A 20244-nucleotide genomic window follows, 5' to 3' on the forward strand; every position below is an offset into this window, starting at 1 on the left:
CTTTGCCTCAACTGTCTTAAACTTACCTGAGATGATTATTCATCCAGGTCAGCAGAGAGAAGTGTAATAAATAAACTAGCTCAGAGGAAACTATGATTGTGTGCCACACTCAGGAAAACATGCTCCTATATTTAACAATAATAAAATACCTTTCGGTTAATCAGACTGTATGTATATAGAATTCTTGCATAACTTGTATTACTTGACAATTGTATGTTTCTTTAGGATTTCAAAGAAATAAGGGCCTATGTTAGGTACTTTAGGAACTATAGAGTAAATTTGAAAACTATGGAATTTCTGGCCACAAATAATAACTCCTCTCAAAAAAATGCAGAGGAAAAATGAAAAATCTTAAACATTATGGGTTTCTGGCAATGAACAAGCACAAAAGTCAGCAAGAATGGACATCCTCAACTTCTGCCAAGTCAGGAGGAGCAGTTCTGGCTGCTGAGTTGAGAAGAGAAATGAGAAAAATCACCAGCCAAATAATGCATTATAATATTGGCAGACATAGGAAAGGGAGTGTGTCAAAGATATTAAAAAGCCATTCAGTATTAGAATGACTCGATTCAGCTGGGGGAAGATGAAAAGAACAATTGATATTTCTTGGATATTTATTAATGTTTAGATACAAAGGGAGTATTGAGAGTAGCCAAGTCTTCAGCACAAGGTCTCTTGAAGTGATTGATATGAGGTAAAAAGATGCTGGACTGAGTGCTGTTCAATCCGTGCTCTCCCTGGGTGACTCACTTCTGCCAGTACTGCATTGGTTTAGAAGACTTAAGGGGTTTACTAGACTAGCTTTAGGTCTTTTTTGGTCTGGATGACCCTTGGGAGTCTAGTTGATTGTGATTCCTGAGAACATTTGGGTTATTTGCATGGTCCAATCATATCTCTTGTGTGGCTATAATAATAATAAGGATTTATTCAGTTAGATCCTGGAGTAGGAAATGGCAACCCACTCCAGTATTCTGGCCTGGAAAATTCCATGGACAGAGGACACTGGTGGTCTATAGTCTATGGGGTCACAAAGAGTTGGATATGACTGAGCTGAACAGTTAGATCCAGCTGTGACTCATGATGATCAAGGCTACTTAGCTAGATGTTATTGTTATTATCTGTTGTCCATAGATAGAGGCATCTATTTTATGAGCAATGTTTTCCATCTTCATTCCAACCAAATGATTCAAAACGATATTTCAGGGATTTCCCTAGTGATCCAGTGGCTACAGCTCCAGTAGCAGGGAGCCTGGGTTCAATCCCTGGTTAGGGAACTAGATTCCACAGACCACAGCTAAGTTCATATGCCACAACTAAAGATCCTGCATGCCATGACTAAGACTTGACACAGCCAAATAAATAAATACTTTTTAAAAATATGAGTTTCACAATCTTAGGGAAGATAGTGCTGGACATGAGCAAATCATTCTCACCACCAGAAACTGTAACTCCACCTGGATTGTCTTTGGGAAACATCCCATCTGAGTTCTTAGAGAAGCACAAGGTAGCTATAACTAGTGTTGACAGGAAAGCTGTACAAACAGATCATGATTAATTCTGTAGCCCCTACAGCTGAATATAATAAAACTGCTGTCCAGGGAGTGTTGCTTTGCCTCCGTGTCTTCTACCTTCTCATTCCCAAGATTCTAGGTGTCAGAAGGAGGGAATGGTCTTTGTCACAGAGCAGAATCCTTCCTCTTCTCAGTAACTCTCCTGTTAGAACTGCAGTGCTGGCAGCGATCCTGAGAAGGGCTCTGCAAAGTGGGCTGGTTAGCAGGAGCATTTTCACCACAGGCAGATTCCGTTGCCTTGGTGAAGTCCCCACGCATCTGAAGAGTGGCTCATGTGTTTCCGGCTGGGGATCACTTGTGTTCACCCAGGCACCCTCAAGAAACCTGGGAGACTGGTGAGCAGGTGCCGGGTGAACCAGGAACCTTGAAGAATCACCCAACAAAATAGATCATTTTATTCACTATAATTCCAGAAGGACTAATTCTTGGAGGAAAAGCAGTCAGAGAAGCATTTTCAGTATCAGGGGCCTAGGCCAGTAAAAGCAAGTTGAGGAGGAGGGAAAATGAAGAACAGAACAAAGCAGCGAGGGGGTGAGTGGGGTGTGAGATTCTTAGCACTTGCCTTGGGTGGAGAGTTGTCTAAGAAAGGTTTTAAAGATGTAGCCTTTATGATATGCTTGTAAAAACTTTCACTCTGCTCCTTTATGGGACTCACAGTAGACATCTACATTCTTCTCTTTCTATGTGGACATTAGGGCCCACCTTTGCCCATTGAGCCATTAAAGTGTGGCTGGTCCAAACTGAGACACGCAGCAAGTGTAGCATGCACAGGGGATGACTTAGTATAGAAAAAGAATGTCAAATACCTATTTTGTTGACAATTTTTTATACTGAATACTCATTGAAATGATAATATTTTAATATATTGGGTTAAGGTACATCTCTAGTAAGGTACGGAGAAGGCGATGGCACCCCACTCCAGTACTCTTGCCTGGAAAATCCCATGGACGGAGGAGCCTGGTAGGCTGCAGTCCATGGGGTTGCGAAGAGTCGGACATGACTGAGCGACTTCACTTTCACTTTTCACTTCCATGCATTGGAGAAGGAAATGGCAACCCACTCCAGTGTTCTTGCCTGGAGAATCCCAGGGACGGGGGAGCCTGGTGGGCTGCCGTCTATGGAGTCGCACAGAGTCGGATACGACTGAAGCGACTTACCTTACCACATCTCCAACATTAATTTTAGCTGTTTCTTTTTACTTTTAAATAGTGTCTATTAGAACTTTTAAAACATAATGTGACTGATGTTAATCTACATGATTCTTCAAAGCTACTGGAGTTAGATTTGTGTTTATTTTGGGCTGATAATGGTGTTGCTGCAGGGTTGTCCAAGCAAACTCTCACACCCATGTCTATTGAAGGGAGGGTCAGACTGGATGTATCTCAGGCTCCAAAAGAGCATTTGTTAACAGTCTTTGGTAAGAACGTCTGTGTGCTGAGACCTGCAGACATTTGGAAAGATTCAGGGAAATATCTGGGAGAAATGGGGCCTGACTTAAATATATCAAAAGGAGACCAAGTTTTCCTATAAGAATAGAACTGGTTTAAAGGAGTAAGCTCAGAGAGCAAGGATGGGAAATAGCAGGGGTGGGAGAGAGGGTGCAGCCTTCTCTGAGAGTGTCATGCCTCAGTAAGAATGCGTGGGAGGGAGGAGGAGGATGAGAAGAAAGGATGGAGGGGGATGGAGGAGAAGGAAGGAAATAGAACTGAACTGAGAAAAACAGCCAGGCAAGGCTAGACATGGTTCATGTGATTCCCAATAGATCTTGTGAGTTTGAAACAGCTTAAGAAATGACCATTCCATGGAGTAGAAATCCTCTGTAAACCACCATGAGTAAAGAAAAGCAGGTTTCCTGAGTGTTCAGTAGCAGCAGTCTTGGGTCTGTTTATTTGCGAAATGGCTTTGAAGCTGCCCTAATTCTTTGTTAAGACAAGACTGGGGAGAAAGCAATATTGCATAAGTGATGAGGTAAAAGAGCTCCTGATATCCTCAAAATCTTGAGTGTTTCCCAGGGATGCTTCTTTTAGCATCCTCCACAGATTGGCCAGGAGTGCCTGGCTGCACCCCTGGCATGGCATGGTGTTATTCTGTAGCAGTGTATATAACTCAACTATTCAGAGCATGATCAGACCCTTCAAGTAACCAGAATAGCATCCTTCATTTCACTTTATGGTCAGCAAAGACACTCATTCCAAAGAATCAGTAGAAACACATAAAACCCTTCAACAGAGTTCAGACTATGCTCTGGGTCTGAACAAATTCAGTCCAATTTCTTACCCCATAACTCCTGTGTCTGTGGAGCCAGGCAATGAAAATGAATGCTCTAAATAATGACCAGAGGCACCGTAAGAGTTTGAAGTGCCTCACAAATCATCCAAGAAAGATTAAATTATGTCCTGAACTTACCAAAGCCAAAAAGTGAACTAATAATATATTTTAGAAGCAGTTGCTCTGAAAGCTGAAACTGAAAACATGGCGATGTTTAACTCCAATTTAGTGAGAACATCTAAGTAATTAAAAGGTCCCACTCTTAAAACTTTCCAGTTGATTGAGGGTTCTTTTGCACATTGGAAATAGGTATGAGAAGGTTTTATGCGTTTCTTTGAGGCAGAAGTGTTAACACTAACACAGCTTGGTGGATTACCTGCTTTGTTTTACCTAGAACTAGTTGGAATTGCAAATTCTGAGCCCACACCAAAATCTGCTTATTAGCAACATCTTTAGGGAATTCTAGGCACACTGAAGTTTGAGAAGCATTGGCCTAGGGGACTAATCTGTTTCTTGGAAAGTAAGGAATACCTTTTCCTTGAATAGGGCCTCTGGAGACCACAACTAATGCTTATTTTATGTTCTAGTTCCTATGCTAAGAACTTTACATGAGTTCAGTTCAATTCAGTTCAGTTGCTCAGTCGTGTCCGACTCTTTGCAACCCCATGAATTGCAGCACGCCAGGCCTCCCTGTCCATCACCAACTCCCGGAGTTCATTCAGACTCACATCCATCGAGTCAGTGATGCCATCCAGCCTTCTCATCCCCTGTCGTCCCCTTCTCCTCCTGCCCCCAATCCCTCCCAGCATCAGAGTCTTTTCCAATGAGTCAGCTCTTCACATGAGGTGGCCAAAGTATTGGAGTTTCAGCTTTAGCATCATTCCTTCCAAAGAAATCCCAGGGCTGGTCTCCTTCAGAATGGACTGGTCGGATCTCCTTGCAGTCCAAGGGACTCTCAAGAGTCTTCTCCAACACCACAGTTCAAAAGCATCAACTCTGCAGCACTCAGCTTTCTTCACAGTCCAACTCTCACATCCATACATGACCACTGGAAAAACCATAGCCTTGACTAGACGGACCTTTGTTGGCAAAGTAATATCTCCGCTTTTCAATATGCTATCTAGGTTGGTCATAACTTTCCTTCCAAGGAGTAAGTGTCTTTTAATTTCATGGCTGCAGTCACCATCTGCAGTGATTTTGGAGCCCAAAAAAAGAAAGTCTGACACTGTTTCCACTGTTTCCCCATCTATTTCCCATGAAGTGATGGGACCGGATGCCATGATCTTCGTTTTCTGAATGTTGTGCTTTAAGCCAACTTTTTCACTCTCCACTTTCACTTTCATCGAGAGGCTTTTGAGTTCCTCTTCACTTTCTGCCATAAGGGTGATGTCTTCTGCATATCTGAGGTTATTGATATTTCTCCCAGCAGTCTTGATTCCAGCTTGTGTTTCTTCCAGTCCAGCGTTTCTTATGATGTACTCTACATATAAGTTAAATAAGCAGGGTGACAATATACAGACTTGACGTACTCCTTTTCCTATTTGGAACCAGTCTGTTGTTCCATGTCCAGTTCTAACTGTTGCTTCCTGACCTGCATGCAGATTTCTCAAGAGGCAGGTCAGGTGGTCTAGTATTCTTATCTCTTTCAGAATTTTCCCCAGTTTATTGTGATCCACACAGTCAAAGACTTTGGCATTGTCAATAAAGCAGAAATAGATGTTTTTCTGGAACTCTCTTGCTTTTTTGATGATTCAGGGGATGTTGGCAATTTGATCTCTAGTTCCTCTGCCTTTTCTAAAACCAGCTTGAACATCAGGAAGTTCACGGTTCACGTATTACTGAAACCTGGCTTGGAGAATTTTGAGCATTACTTTACTGGCATGTGAGATGAGTGCAATTGTGCAGTAGTTTGAGCATTCTTTGGCATTGCCTTTCTTTGGGATTGGAATGAAAACTGACCTTTTCCAGTCCTGTGGCCACTGCTGAGTTTTCCAAATTTGCTGGCATATTGAGGGCAGCACTTTCACAGCATAATCTTTCAGGATTTGAAATAGCTCAGCTGAATCCTTCAGCAGTCCTAAGGAAGCTGTGTAAGAATTAATCCCAACCCTATTACACTGTTGGTGGGAGTGCAAACTAGTACAGCCACTATGGAGTACAGTGTGGAGATTCCTTAAAAAACTGGAAATAGAACTGCCTACTGCTGAGTATACACACTGAGGAAACCAGAATTGAAAGAGACACATGTATCCTAATGTTCATTGCAGCACTGTGTGCAATAGCTAGGACATGGAAGCAACCTAGATGTCCACTGGCAGACAAATGGATAAGGAAGTTGTGGTACATATACACAATGGAATACTGCTCAGCTATAAAAAAGAATGCATTCGAGTCAGTTCTAATGCCGTGGATGAAACTGGAGCCTATTATACAGTGTGAAGTAAGTCAGAAAGAGAAACACCAATACAACATATTAACACATATATATGGAATTTAAAAAGACAGTAATGACCACCCTATATGCAAGACAACAAAAGAGACACAGATGTAAAGGACATGCTTTTGGACTCTGTGGGAGAAGGCAAGGGTGGGATGATTTGAGAGAATAGCATTGAAACATGTATATTACCATATGTAAAATAGATGACCAGTGCAAATTCGATGCACAAAGCAGGACAAGCCAGTGCTCTGGGACAACCCAGAGGAATGGGGTGAGGTGGGAGGGGGGTTCAGGATAGGGGGACACATGTGCACCTGTGTCTGATTCATATCGATGTATGGCAAAAAACCACCACAATATTGTAAAGTAATTATCTCCAATTTAAATAAATTAATTAATTTAAAAAATTAATCCCATTTTACAGATAGGGAGATTGAGCTATAAAATCATTAAGCAATTTGCCCGAACCCACTTGCTGGTGTCCTCAGAAGAACCAGGACTCACATCTAGACTGCCACTCACTGGCAGGGCATGATTCAGTCTTTTTCACTTGGGTTTTGAGCCACCTGCAAGATGGGCAGACAGGGAGTTCTCTGGGTCCTACCCCCATGAGTCTACTTTGTCCTTTCTAAAAAGCTGGGATTTCCTGCTTGAAAGTCTCACAGAATCTAGACGGTAGAATGACTTCTCCAAATCACACAGTTAAGTGCATAATCCTGGGTGGAGTGCAGGCTTTTTGACCTTTCATGTCATGTTACAATTTAAAAGAAAAAGCAGAGAAAATTGGTCTGAAATACCATCTTTCAGGGATCAGTTCAGTTCAGTTGCTCAGTCGTGTCCGACTCTTTGCGACCCCATGAATCGCAGCACGCCAGGCCTCCCTGTCCATTACCAACTCCCGGAGTTCACCCAGACTCACGTCCATCGAGTCCGTGATGCTATCCAGCCATCTCATCCTCTGTCATCCCCTTCTCCTCCTGCCCCCAATCCCTCCCAGCATCAGAGTCTTTTCCAATGAGTCAACTCTTCGCATCTGGTGGCCAAAGTACTGGAGTTTCAGCTTTAGCAGCATTCCTTCCAAAGAACACCAAGGACTGATCTCCTTTAGAATGGACTGGTTGGATCTCCTTGCAGTCCAAGGGACTCTCAAGAGTCTTCTCCAACACCACAGTTCAAAAGCATCAATTCTTCGGTGCTCGTATCTGTTAAATTCAGAAGTTTACTCTTTATGTGATTCAAGATAGTTCAATAAAAGGAGGTTTTAAAGTTAGGGAGAGGACACTCCTCCTTCCACACATCACAGTCTTTTGAAGCTCATGTTCTGTTTCTCTCTTCTCCCCCTTTCCTTCCTGCAGACAAGGCTCATTCAGCTACTCTTCTGCTTGCGAGTGAGTGAAAATGGCCATCCCTGCCCTAATTGAACAGCATCCTTCAGTTTATTCCTCAGCAATCATGTGAGCACGGTATTGTGTCTGTTAGTTCTTATTCTCCAGTCAGAGAATTCTAGCTATTTACTGATCCCGCACTTTTATCAGCCAATGTCAAGCTGTTACTAAAACAGGACCAGGAAGGCCACCCCTTTCAGGTAGGTTTGTGGGGGTGATTCCCAGTAATGAATTACAGACTAGCAACTGTGCCCAAATAGTCTACTACAATTTTTAAAAACAAAAATGAGGTCATACCTCTTATAATTTTTAAAAAATTTTTTTATTTTTATAAATATTTTTTAAACTGATTTTTTTTGCCAACATATTAAATACTCCCCATCTATAAATATTATCATACCTCCTCAGTTTTTTGTGACAGTGCAATATATCCATTGTATGTCTCTGCCTTAGTTTGCTTAACTATTTTCTGTTGCTGGGTTCTTTTCTCCAGGTACTTGCCAATATAGTCAGTGTTATAATGAACAATCTTGTCATAAATCTATGAGCCCAGTCTTAGTTCTTTTTTTTTTTTAGGATAAATTCTTACAAATAAAAAGTGCTAGATTAAGAAATGTAGCCACTTTTAAGACTTTACAAATACATATTCCAATTACCTTCTGGAAAAGCCATCCCAATTTATACTCCTTTCAGCAAGGGAGTCAACCTTCTCACAACCTTACCAGCACTGGGGATTATTCTTTTTTTGTCTTTGCCAATTTGATAGGTAAAAAATGAGCTCATTCTTTTAATTTGTATACTTGCTGAGGTGGAGCAATTTTTTCATATGTTCACTGGCCTTTTGTATTTCTGATACATCTTTTGAAAACCTCAACAGTGCTTTACACAGGAAAAAGATTTTGGCAGTTGTCATTAAGTATCTGCTTGTTCCTTAGTTTATAACGGTATCCTTTAGTTGATAACCCCAGCCTGAAAATAAACCAGCATTGTATTATTAGGATAATATTATGTGAGTCTTAATAGGTAAAGCTAAGCCTTTAATTTGTTACACTATCCTTTATGAAGCTGTTTTAGGAGTAGCACATCGATCTTCTAAGCTATGTGATAAAATTCTTGAGACCAGGACACCCAGTCAACTGAAATGGTGGGATTGGGGTGAAGTAAGAATGTGAAGGATGTCAAACTCACCTACTCTCAAGGCAGTTGGAGTTCTTAAGGGAAGAGAGTTTTTCATGCTATCCTGATCTCTAAGGAGGAGGAGGGAAGTCTGTATGGAAAGTTGACTATTTCTTTTTAATCCAAAAAGAATTAAAATCTTTGGGCCCCAAGATTTTCCATGCTGTTTTATTTTTCCATGCTTTGGGCCCAAATATCCTGTGAAAGTTGCTACTGTTAAGTCACTTCAGTCGTGTCCGACTCTGCGACCCCATAGACAGCAGCCCACCAGGCTCCGCCGTCCCTGGGATTCTCCAGGCAAGAACACTGGAGTGGGTTGCCATTTCCTTCTCCAATGCATGAAAAGGGAAAGTGAAGTCGCACAGTCGTGCCTGACCCTTAATGACCCCATGGACTGCAGCCCACCAGGCTCCTCCATCCATGGGATTTTCCAGGCAAAATTTCCAGGAGTGGGGTGCCATTGCCTTCTCCGAAGTATGGGTAATGTTGAGTCTCCTCATAGTTATTTCCTGAGACTTTGAAATGATTCAGGATAGAAGACTCCCAAGAAGACTTCCCTGGTCCAGAGGTTGAGAATCTGCCTTGCAATGCAGGGGATGGGTTTGATCTTTGGTCCGGGGAGATCCCACATGCCGCAGAGCCACTTAGCCCCGAGAACTGCAACTGCTGCAGCCCATGTGTCCTAGAGCCCGTGCTCTGCAACAAGAAGAGCCGCTTCAACGAGCAGCCCATGTGCCACCAACTGGACAGTAGCCCCTGCTCTCTGCAGCTAGAGAAGTCCTGCACCTGGCAACAAAGACCTAGTGCAGCCAAAATAAGTAAATTTTTTTTTTTTTTTTTTTTAAAGAAGACTTCCAAGAGATCAGATTGTGGAGAGAGTAGGCTCATTGACAATCATAGGTCAAGACACTTTGAGGAATGCAGGATGGGAGATTTTGGCTACACAGGTCAAACATGTCCTTCTGTATAGGCAGTAGCCTCTGGTTTGATTCAACAGAGTTTCCCAAGCTTACCTCACGATAATCATCACCTGATGTAGTTACTAAAAATAGACATTGCCAGGTCCACTGATTCAGACTTTTCAGTCTAGGGTCTGATGATTCTACCCTCAGAGAAGTTTGGAAAACACAGATTCAAAGGTTCTGCAGGAAGGTCTTTATAGCAGAGCTTTTAGGATATCCATTTAGCCTGTATAATACCTACCAATACAACTCCCTACCCCTCGGTAGGACCTCAGTATTCATGGTTGGGCTGTGTCATACCCATGTCCCTGGCTGCAAAGGAAGCCGGGCTGTGCCAGTCAGATTTTCTCCCTGTAAATTAAAAATGGCATTTAGAGGTAGTCAGTCGGTCTCTAGAACTGCAATGTGGAATCTCGAGAGCATAGTACAGCTTTATTCTGCCATGTAGATAAAGAAACTGTTAAAATGGTTTTTAGGGAGACAGAAAAATGAAACCCAGTTTCCCTCTTGGCTTGTGGTAGCTTGATCTGTTTTCAATAACTTGTATCTCTCACTAAAACACTCTCATATAAAAAATATTCTCTATATGTAACTAAAACCTTTACACTGACCATCAGTTGAATTTATTGGGTCTTTTATTGTAAAAATGAAAATTCTTCTGGAAACATTAGGGTCATCAAAAGTCTGTAATTTAATATAAATTACCTTAACCAGATTACTGCAAACTCTGGGAATAAGAGTGTAATTTGTAGGGACAAGTGTGAGGAGTGGGCCATGAAGGTGGGGAAAGGCATACTAGGTGAAGGGTCATAGCGATGGTTTTAGAAACCGAAAAGGGGGCGTGGAGCCTGGATAAGGTCACCTCTGTGGTGTTTACATGTTTTCTCCTTGTGCTAGAGAGTGTGTAGGTGTTTCCAGTCTAGGCTGATTTAACGACCCTTGTGGGTATCAGTTGGCATTTAGGATCTGTCAGTCTCAGTATTTGTTGTTGTAAATAATACCTGGTTAGGATTCTTGACTTAAAGCTTAAAAACATGAGTGGGTTATTTGAAGACAACTCTGTGTACTCAGAAGAGTTGATTTAGTGTTCATTCAACTAGTCAACTCATTGCACAACTAGTTATGTTTAGCTCTTGCTCATCATACAAGGGCAAGACAAAATTTTCCTCCCTAACTCTCAGGGCTCTTCTGGGTGTCTTGATCCATTGTTCCCTTTTGTTCATGAGGGCTTATGAACTCCTTTAGGAAGTTGTCTCAGTGTTCCATTATGATCACAATTTCTAGACTTTTCTACCAGGTCAATAAATTGTTAGAAGTTCACCTTCAGGTTCCTGAAATACTCTTTTGCTTTCCAAACATTTGGTCCTCATCAATTCTACTATCTCCTATTTTCCCCACTATTTTCCTATTTATTATTTTATTTGTGTAGCTTGAAGGGGAGCTCCTTATTGTCTTCCAGGAGAGTTTGATGTTGAAGAGCAAAACATCTGACTTCCCAGGACCTCTTTAAGGTTCTTCATGTCCTTTAAAAAAAAAAAAGCCCCAACACTTGGAAAGAGGTGAAACCACTGAACTTCAAAGGTGTTGACAAACTTTTCAGTATCGAAGGTATTCCTGCCTTTAACACTTTATTGCCACATCTTTGATTCATTTTATTGTTTTAAGGACTTTCCTTCCTTGCTAGGGGCTTCCCTTGTGGCTCAGCTGGTAAAGAATCCACCTGCAATGAGGAAGACCTAGGTTCGGAAGATCTCCTGGAGAAGGGAAAGGCTATCCACTCCAATATTCTGGCTCAGAGAATTCCATGGACTGTAACTTGGGGTTGCAAAGAGTCAGACACTACTGAGCGACTTTCACTTTCAGTCACTTTTCTTGCTAAGGAGGTAATTTTGGATTTCACTCTGCGTTCCCCAGAAAGCTACAAATGTGAGCTCTATCTTAATTGTTTGATGGAATTATAATTTTCTCTGATGGTCTGAACAACAAATTTTGAAAAGGAGTATCTGAGGGCTGGTCCTGGAAGTCCAATTCTAGGTACCTGGCTGAGTTCACAAGGAAAACGTTGCAAGGAGGTCATATCTGATTTCTGGAAGCCGAAGGGACCCTGAGGCTACTTTCTGCCTGAGAATGGCTGGCTGTGGCTGGCTGATGCTGGCTCTTCAGCTGTGGGCTGGAAAGGCTTATGAGAATGAAGCTTAGAAAATTTGTGCTTTCTTGAGAGTTTTTTTAAAAATTAAAAAAACATCGTTTTAATTGAAATATAGTTGATTTACAATATTGTGTTAGCTTCTGGTGTACAGCAAAGTGATTCAGAGATAAATATATATAAAAGAACATATATATATATATATGTTCTTTCTCAGATTCCTTTCCATTATAGGATATTGTAAGATATTGAATATAGTTCCCTGTGCTATATAGTAGGGCCTTGTTTATCTATTTTTATATACAGTACTGTGTATCTGTTAATCCCAAACTCCTAATCTTTCCCTCCCCACCCCTTTGGGTAACCATAAGCTTGTTTTCTATGTCTGTGAGTCTGTTTCTGTTTTATAAATAAGTTCATTTGTATCTTTTTTAGATTCCACATATAAGTGATATCATATGACATTTGTTGTGACACCTTCTTAATGGGAAGGTGTAAAAATATGGAGATTTCTGTGTGCAATAAATTTTTATTAAGTCTTATGTGGGTTTTAAGGGTACTTGTTAATGTTAACTCCCAACTCTACCGTGCATGATTTTTCTTGTTTTATGGCTGGGCAAACAGAAGCATAAAGAGCAACAGTGACTGGTCTGAGATCACCAAATTAGTGAAACAGGCAGAACTCATAGACTGATTATCCCTTACTACAGCCCTTGCCCAGCCAGTCACCCTCAACTTAGTGTTCCCTAACATCTGCTATCCACAGCTCCTTAGGAAAAGGGAAATTCAAATGCAGATGAAGGAAAAGGAAATTGTTTCAGCCCAGTGTTCTCTTAACATTTAATTCAAACCTGTGCTGTTGGGACTAGCCATCCCCATGTGACTTCATAGTCACAATTAAACCAAGTCTAAGGAGAAAAGTATATGTACAGTAAACTAACACTAATGCGTTTTCAGAGTAGGGGGGACACTGCTGACTCAAGCGAAATATACATTTATTTCAGCCACATGAACTGTAGTGACTGCTGTTTGTTTCTTTCTGTTCACTCAGGGATTAAATTGAGTTTAAGCAGCCTGGAACAGTTTGATGTCTCTTCCTCTCAGCCGTGGAAAGTGTCAGGTGTCTTACCTCTAGAATCTGACATTCAATGGAGGGGGTTAACAATCCACAACTGAGCTCTTTCAGCTCTTTTTAGGCCCATCTATAGACTGACTTGGGCTTCCCACATGGTGCTAGTGGTAAAGAACCCGCCTGCCCATGCAGGAGATGCCTGAGACCAGGGTTTGATCCCTGGTTCAGGAAGATCCCCTGGAGGCGGGCATGGCAATCCACTTCAGTATTCTTGCCTAGAGAATCCTATGGACAGAGGAGCCTGGTGGGCTATGATCCATGGAGTTGCAAAGAGTAGAACACAACTGAAGCGACTCACACATAGTCTGTTTTACATTAGAGTTGGCAGTGACATAAGAAATCAGAATGATGCAGAGCTAAAATCATGAGCTTTGGGGACAAATAGTTTTAGGTTCAAATTCTGCCACTTAGTAATGGAGACTTTGAAAGCATTTTCTTTCAGGTGATGATTAAATATCATATGATAGGTGGGTAATAATAATGATAGTAGAAATAATTATTGTTATTCAAGCAGCTACCAGTAAATGAGTACTTACTACACACCAACCACTGCGCTAAGTGGTCTCAATCTTGACAACACCAGTAAGAAATGGGCCCTCCTAATGAACATATACTTAATCAATGTCAGTTTCTTTCTTCTTTGAGTAAGTATTGGGTTGGTCAAAAAGTTCATTCATGGTTTTCTGTAAGATCCTGAAAAATCGCAACGAGCCGTTTGGTCAACCAGATATTTCCTGAGTGTTGGATACATGCAGACATTGTACTAGGTCCTGGTGGCTCAGCATTAACTGGGTTGTGACGCCATCTCTAGACGAGTTCTTGTATTCCTGGGGAAATGGGGAAGAAGACAAAGGAAATACAGTATGATAAGGACTCTCAGGGAGTGTGATGGGAGCAAATGCAGGGGAGACTATGAGACAAACCACGAGTTAGGGAAGGTTGAACCTTCAAGGCTCTGTGGCCCAGGAGGTTGTTGGACTGCTAGAGGTCATGGACTTCTGAGTTCAAGTCCAGTGCCCTCTACTAATCCTTGCTTCCTGATGAGACAAGACTCTGGGAAGCTTCTTCCCAAGGAAAGGATTACTTTTGAGGAAAAAAAATGAGCCTTTATTGTGCAAGTTTTCAAATTCTCAAATAGATTAGAATAATAGACCCTTTTACCCACTCCCCCACATTCAACTATTATCAACATTTTGCTTCGTGCAAAGAGCACATTTAGTGGGGGGTGGGGGAGGCCAAGGGGGAGCTTCTGCTGATAATTCCAAAATAGCATCTCCTTTTAAGCTAAAGAATGGGCTATTATTGAGGTAATCAGATTTGCATTTTGCATATATGCACTTTTTAAAAAACATCAGTCATGATGCCTGGTTTGGTAAACAATGCCTTAATCATCACATGGTCAGTGTAATATGGGCATCTTTAACAAATGGATCAGAAACAACGGGCATCTTGGTTAAGATGCTAGACCTCATTGGGTGACTGTTGTCAGTCACATCTATTACTTGGCAATCATCTGTTGAATGAAAGATCTGATTGTGAAAATAGGTTTGCACTTTGTCTTTTTTCTCCTTTTTCTCTATCAGTTCCAGTCCCTGGAAGGGAGTCTGTGTTAGGCAGCATGCTCTGAGTGGCGGTTTCGAAAGCAGGGAGAGGAAAAAACAAACAAACAAACAAACATGTGCTTAGACTTCTAACCCATGGAATTTATTTCAGGGTGCATATTTTGGATTACAAAAGAATTGACTGAGCTTATGAAACAAGAGTAAGTCATTTCTGGAAGGGAAATTTTTTTCTAACATTCAGTAAAGAGATTGATTGAGTTTGCCAAAGCTAGAATAAGGCTGCTTTTGTTTAAAAAGGAAGTGATTAGGTAAGGAGAAAGCTTTTTGGATTGTCAGATAAGAGTCTTAAGTCCTAGGCTCTGCTTTGATGAACCAGGTGATATTTGTCAAGGCACCTCACAACACTAGTTTCAGTTTCCTTACCTGTAAAATACACAAAATCCTCTTAGTTTCTGTTATTTTGTGACTTTAATAGGGTTTAATGCAAGGCATTAAGACTTCCCTGGTGGCTCAGACAGTAAAGCGTCTTCCTGCAATGCAGGAGACCCGGGTTCCATCCCTGGGTTGGGAAGATCCCTTGGAGAAGGAAATGGCAATCCACTCCAGGACTATTGCCTGGAAAATCCCATGGACAGAGGAGCCTGGTAGGCTACAGTCCATGGGGTCACAAAGAGTCAGACACGACTGAGTGACTTCACTATATAATGCAAGGTAGTGATTAAAAGCAAGGTCCTTCGGAATTGAATAAAGCTGGTTTTCAGGTCTATGTCAGCTACTGCTTAGCTGTATGATCTTGGAAAACCCACTTAACCTCTCTGTTCTCCATTTTCACAGATTGTAAAACTAGGACAGTAGTAATAGCTCAGCCAAGAATTCCTGTGCTATACAGTAGGTTCTCATTAGTTATCTATTTTATACATACTATCAATAGTGTGTATATGTTAACCCCAATCTCCCAATTTATCCCCCTTACTTTCCCCCCTTGGTGTCCATACATTTTTTCTCTACATTTGTGTCTTTATTTCTGCTTTGCAAATAAGATCATTTATACCATTTTTCTAGATTCCACATCTATGCATTAATGTATGATATTTGTTTTTCTCTTTCTGACCTATTTCATTCTGTATGACAGTCTCTAAGTCCATCCAAGTCTCTGCAGATGACCCAACTTTGTTTCTTTTTATGGCTGAGTGTAGTATTCCATTGTGTGTATGTACCACATCTTCATTATCCATTCCTCTGTTGATGGACACTGAGGTTGCTTCCATGTTCTGGCTGTTGTAAATAGTACTACAACACCAGTTCTTTCTTTCTTAGTGCTTTCTGGAAATTCAGATTTGAAACTCAGAAGCTGCACCCACTTTTAAGGTTGCATTAAGTCAGATTTCTCTGTGATCTGAGGTTCAGATGCTTCACCTGGTTATCTTCTCAGTCCGCATAACTTCAGAATCTGCATGTTGAAGTTTATAATCGATTCAATTCTTCTCTTTCTAAAAAAGAATTTATTTGGAAGAATATTTGAAACAAACGGAAAATGTGTAGATGTTTGTATAGCTATTTGAAACAAAAAAGCAAACAAATGAAACAAGAGGAGTAAGTAGCCTGGTTCCACTTTGGAAAATAAAAACCTTAGTTAATTTCTGCTGAGTCCTTTCTTTAAGCCTGGCAGTGCTTAAAGCAATTCACATATAGTCACTTATTAACCCTCACAGCAGCCATGGTAAGTAGATTTGAGGATGATTCTCAGTTTTGCTGGTGAGAAAAACTGAGGGACTGACAGGGTGAGTCATTTGCTAGTTAGACAGCTAGTATGTGGCTAAATTGGGATTTAATCTCTTAATATCTGACCCTAGAACTAGGATCTTTTCCAGTGGTTTCTGAATGGCACAAATACTTGTAATAATTTTCTATTGTTTTATTAAATATTGAACTCAAGAAAATTAAATCACAGCAGACTGGAAATATAATTCAAACTTCTATTAAATGTCAGAATATCGGATCCTTGGATGCATTTTACTTCTGGGCATTGATCCAGGTTGGAAGCGTATATTTAAGTATTTGCTGCGATGATTATTGCATTGACGTACAGTGGCAAATTAGATTACTGTGTGAGGATTACGTTACTGACACATACATTGAGGAGGACACTTTTTGATCTTGGTATGGGAGCTCAGATGTTCCCTTATAACCAGCAGGCCTTCTCCTGGGCTATTTCCTTTGAACAACCTGTTCTATGGAGAAAGTTGTCATTTAACTTGAACTTGTGAGTTCTGAAAGGGATATTTATTCTTTTTCCTTCTTCAAGGTGCATGCCCACCAGAAATAAATGCTCTTGGTTTGTGAGTAAGTTTATAGCTACTATAATAACCATTTTTTGTTTAGTTTGGAAAACTCCAGACTGCTACCTACTCCATCTTTTTTTTTCCCCTCCTAAAAGTTCTTCCAAACATAGTTCTTTCAGTGGAAATAAAAGATTGTTTTCTGTCTTAATCTCCTATAAACAGTCATCTTTTAAGTCTGTGTCTCCTGCAAGAGGAATCCGATCACTTGCTTCTTGGACCGTCTTTATTCTTCTGACTTCTTCCTCCCTAACTCCTTAAGGCTGGACTTAAAAATAGTCCCAATTCCAAACTCCTGTCCACCTCAGTCCCCAAACCAATCCTGGTAGGAAGTGTGATAGCCTCACCTCTGGGATTCATTCACATTCCTGGCCTGGGTGCCCAGTGACATGGCCACAAATGCCGGGCCCATGCTCTTCCTTGTCACCCAATTCTGAAGCAGCCTCTTACCTAACACTGCAGTTGAGCCTGTCTAAGACTCTCTTGCTCCTGTGTTCATCCTTTTAGGCTGCAACTCTTCATAGCCATAAAATCTGAACTGTGCCTGACCTCATTACACCCTTGGATGATTATGCCTTGAGACTGAGTCTGACTCTCTCAGCCTAGAGCAAAGAGCAAAACATTAGCTGAATGCTGGGCTGAACGCTCTGGTTGCTTAGGGGGGTAGTTACAGGAGTGAGTGCCACAGACAGGCTCCAGGGGCCATGATGGCTGTGATTCTAGAAAAGCAGCTCAAGCATCACTAAATGATGAGCGAAAAGAAATGTCGTGAGCTTAGAGGTAAAGGGGTACATTACCATAGAAAAGAACAGGTAGATGGAGGTGTCCAGATTGAAACTGGGGTTGAAATGAACAGGTGGCTAGCAGAGAGGCCAGGCAGGGGTCTAGGTGAGGGATGGTGGTAGAAGGAGTGAATCTTGTGGGCCTTGTCACCCCATTATACACCGAGTGTGTACCGAGGAGTCAGGCTGGACTCAGGACCTTCAATTTTGCAGCTGGCCTGGCTTGCATCCTGGTTCATGATGCCCATTCCTGCCTGCTCTTGGCTGCCAAGGCCCCAGTAAGCCTCCAGCAAGCCTCCTGCCTGCCTGAGTCTGGGTTCTGTCCCATTTTCACTTTAATAGAATTGATGCTACTCAGTGCTCCCAGGACACGTGGCATTGCTGTCTTTGGCTCTGGCCCTGATTTCAGCAGAAGGGGAAAAGAAAGGAGGACTGCCAACAAGGCAATTTCCTTCAACTCTAAGTCCCACCATGCACCCTGGTTCTTATGAGCAACAATCCTGAAGGATTCTGAATAGCATTTTTGAATTAAAGTGTTTTATTTTATGTTTGTCTCACGGCTGTGAGGAGATACCCCACGTCCAAGGTCAGAGAAATCCCAGCAAGACGGTAGGCACTGGAGCGGCTGTGAGGAGATACCCCACGCCCAAGGGCAAAGGAGAAGCCCCAACAAGATGGTAGGAGGGGCAAATTTGTGTTTAGAATCAAACCCCATTCCTGGCAGGGACGCTCAGAAGGCTCAAACAAACTTTGTGTGCACCAGGACCCAGGGACCCCACAGAGACTGAGACAGAACTGTGTTTGAGCGTCTCCTGTGGAGGTATGGGTCAGCAGTGGACTGCCACAGGGGCAGGGGCTCTGGGTGCAGCAGACTCGGATATGGCATAAGCCCTCTTGGAGGAGGTCGCCATTAACCCTACCATAGAGCTGCCGGAACTTACACAGGATTGTGAAATAGACTCTTAGACAAACAGAACCTTGTGCACCAGGACCCAGGAAAGGAGCAGTGACCACACAAGAGACTGACCCAGACTTGCCCAGGAGTGTCCAGGAATCTCCAGTGGAGGCGTGGGTCGGTGGTGGCCTGCTGCAGGGTTGGCAGCAGTGAGTGTAGCAGTACATGCATGGGATCTTTTAAAGGAGCTCAATATTATCTTCGTTACCGTCATAGTTTGAAAGTGAAAGTGAAGTCGCTCAATCGTGTCCGACTCTTTGCAACCCCGTGGACTGTAGCCCGCCAGGCTCCTCTGTCCATGGGATTCTCCAGGCAAGAATACTGGAGTGGGTTGCCATTTCCTTCTCCAGGGGGTCTACCCAACCCAGGGATCGAACCTGGGTCTCCTGCATTGCAGACAGACGCTTCATCCTCTGAGCCACCAGGGAAACCAACTGTAGTTTGGCTTTGGCCCCAGGTAAATATCAGGGAGAGAACACAGCTCCACCCATCAACAGAAAATTCAATTAAAGATTTACTGAGCATGGCCATGCCCATCAGAACAAGACCCAGTTTCCCCCTCAGTCAGTCTCTCCCATCAAGAAGCTTCCATAAGCCTCTTATCCTTCTCCATCAGAGGGCAGACAGAATGAAAACCACAGTCACAGAAAACTAACCAATCTGATCACATGGACCACAGCCTTGTCTAACTCAATGAAACTATGAGCCATGCCATGTAGGGCTACCCAAGATGGACGGGTCATGGTGGAGAGTTCTAACAAAATGTGGTCCACTGGAGAAGGAATGGCAAACCAGTTCAGTATTCTTGCCTTGAGAACCCCATGAACAGTATGAAAAGGCAAAAAGATAGGACAATGAAAGATGAACTCCCCAGGTCGGTAGGTACCCAATGTGCTACTGAATATCAGTGGAGAAAGAACTCCAGAAAAAATGAGGGGATGGAGCCAAAGCAAAAACAATACCTAGTTGTGAATGTGATGGGTGATGGAAGTGAAGTCTGATGCTGTGAAGAGCAATATTGCATAGGAACCTGTAATGTTAGGTCCATCAATCAAGGCAAATTGGAAGTGGTCAAACAGGAGATGGCAAGAGTGAATGTTGACATTTTAGGAATCAGCAAACTAAAATGGACTGGAATGGGTAAATTTAACTCAAGACAACCATTATATCTACTACTGTTGGCAAGAATCCTTTAGAAGAAATGGCGTAGCCATCATGGTCAACAAGAGTCTGAAATGCAGTACTTGGATGCAATCTCAAAAATGACAGAATGATCTCTGTTCATTTCCAAGGCAAACCATTCAATATCACGGTAATCCAAGTCTATGCCCCGACCAGTAATGCTGAAGAAGCTGAAGTCAAACACATCTATGAAGACCTACAAGACCTCTCAGAACTCACACCCCAAAAAGGTGTCCTTTTCAATATAGGGGACTGGAATGCAAAAGTAGGAAGTCAAGAAACACCTGGAGTAACAGGCAAATTTGGCCTTGGAGTACAGAATGAAGCAGGGCAAAGGCTAATAG

The 20244-nt window shown here is 42.1% G+C and overlaps 1 protein-coding gene across 4 annotated transcripts in view; it reads left to right on the forward strand.

The window, feature by feature from the left end:
* TMEM178A (transmembrane protein 178A) overlaps positions 1–20244 on the forward strand; it is a 285171-nt gene that overhangs the window by 173539 nt on the left and 91388 nt on the right. The window contains exon 2 of one of the 4 annotated variants that reach the window (XM_010809963.4): positions 7635–7733. The exons of the other annotated variants lie outside the window; for them this stretch is intronic. The gene's annotated coding sequence lies outside the window, so the exon portion shown is untranslated. The remainder of the gene's footprint in view (positions 1–7634; positions 7734–20244) is intronic. 4 annotated transcript variants of the gene reach the window in all.

The sequence above is a fragment of the Bos taurus genome, chromosome 11, assembly GCF_002263795.3.
Source record: "Bos taurus isolate L1 Dominette 01449 registration number 42190680 breed Hereford chromosome 11, ARS-UCD2.0, whole genome shotgun sequence".
In the NCBI taxonomy this organism is placed as follows: Eukaryota; Metazoa; Chordata; class Mammalia; order Artiodactyla; family Bovidae; genus Bos; species Bos taurus.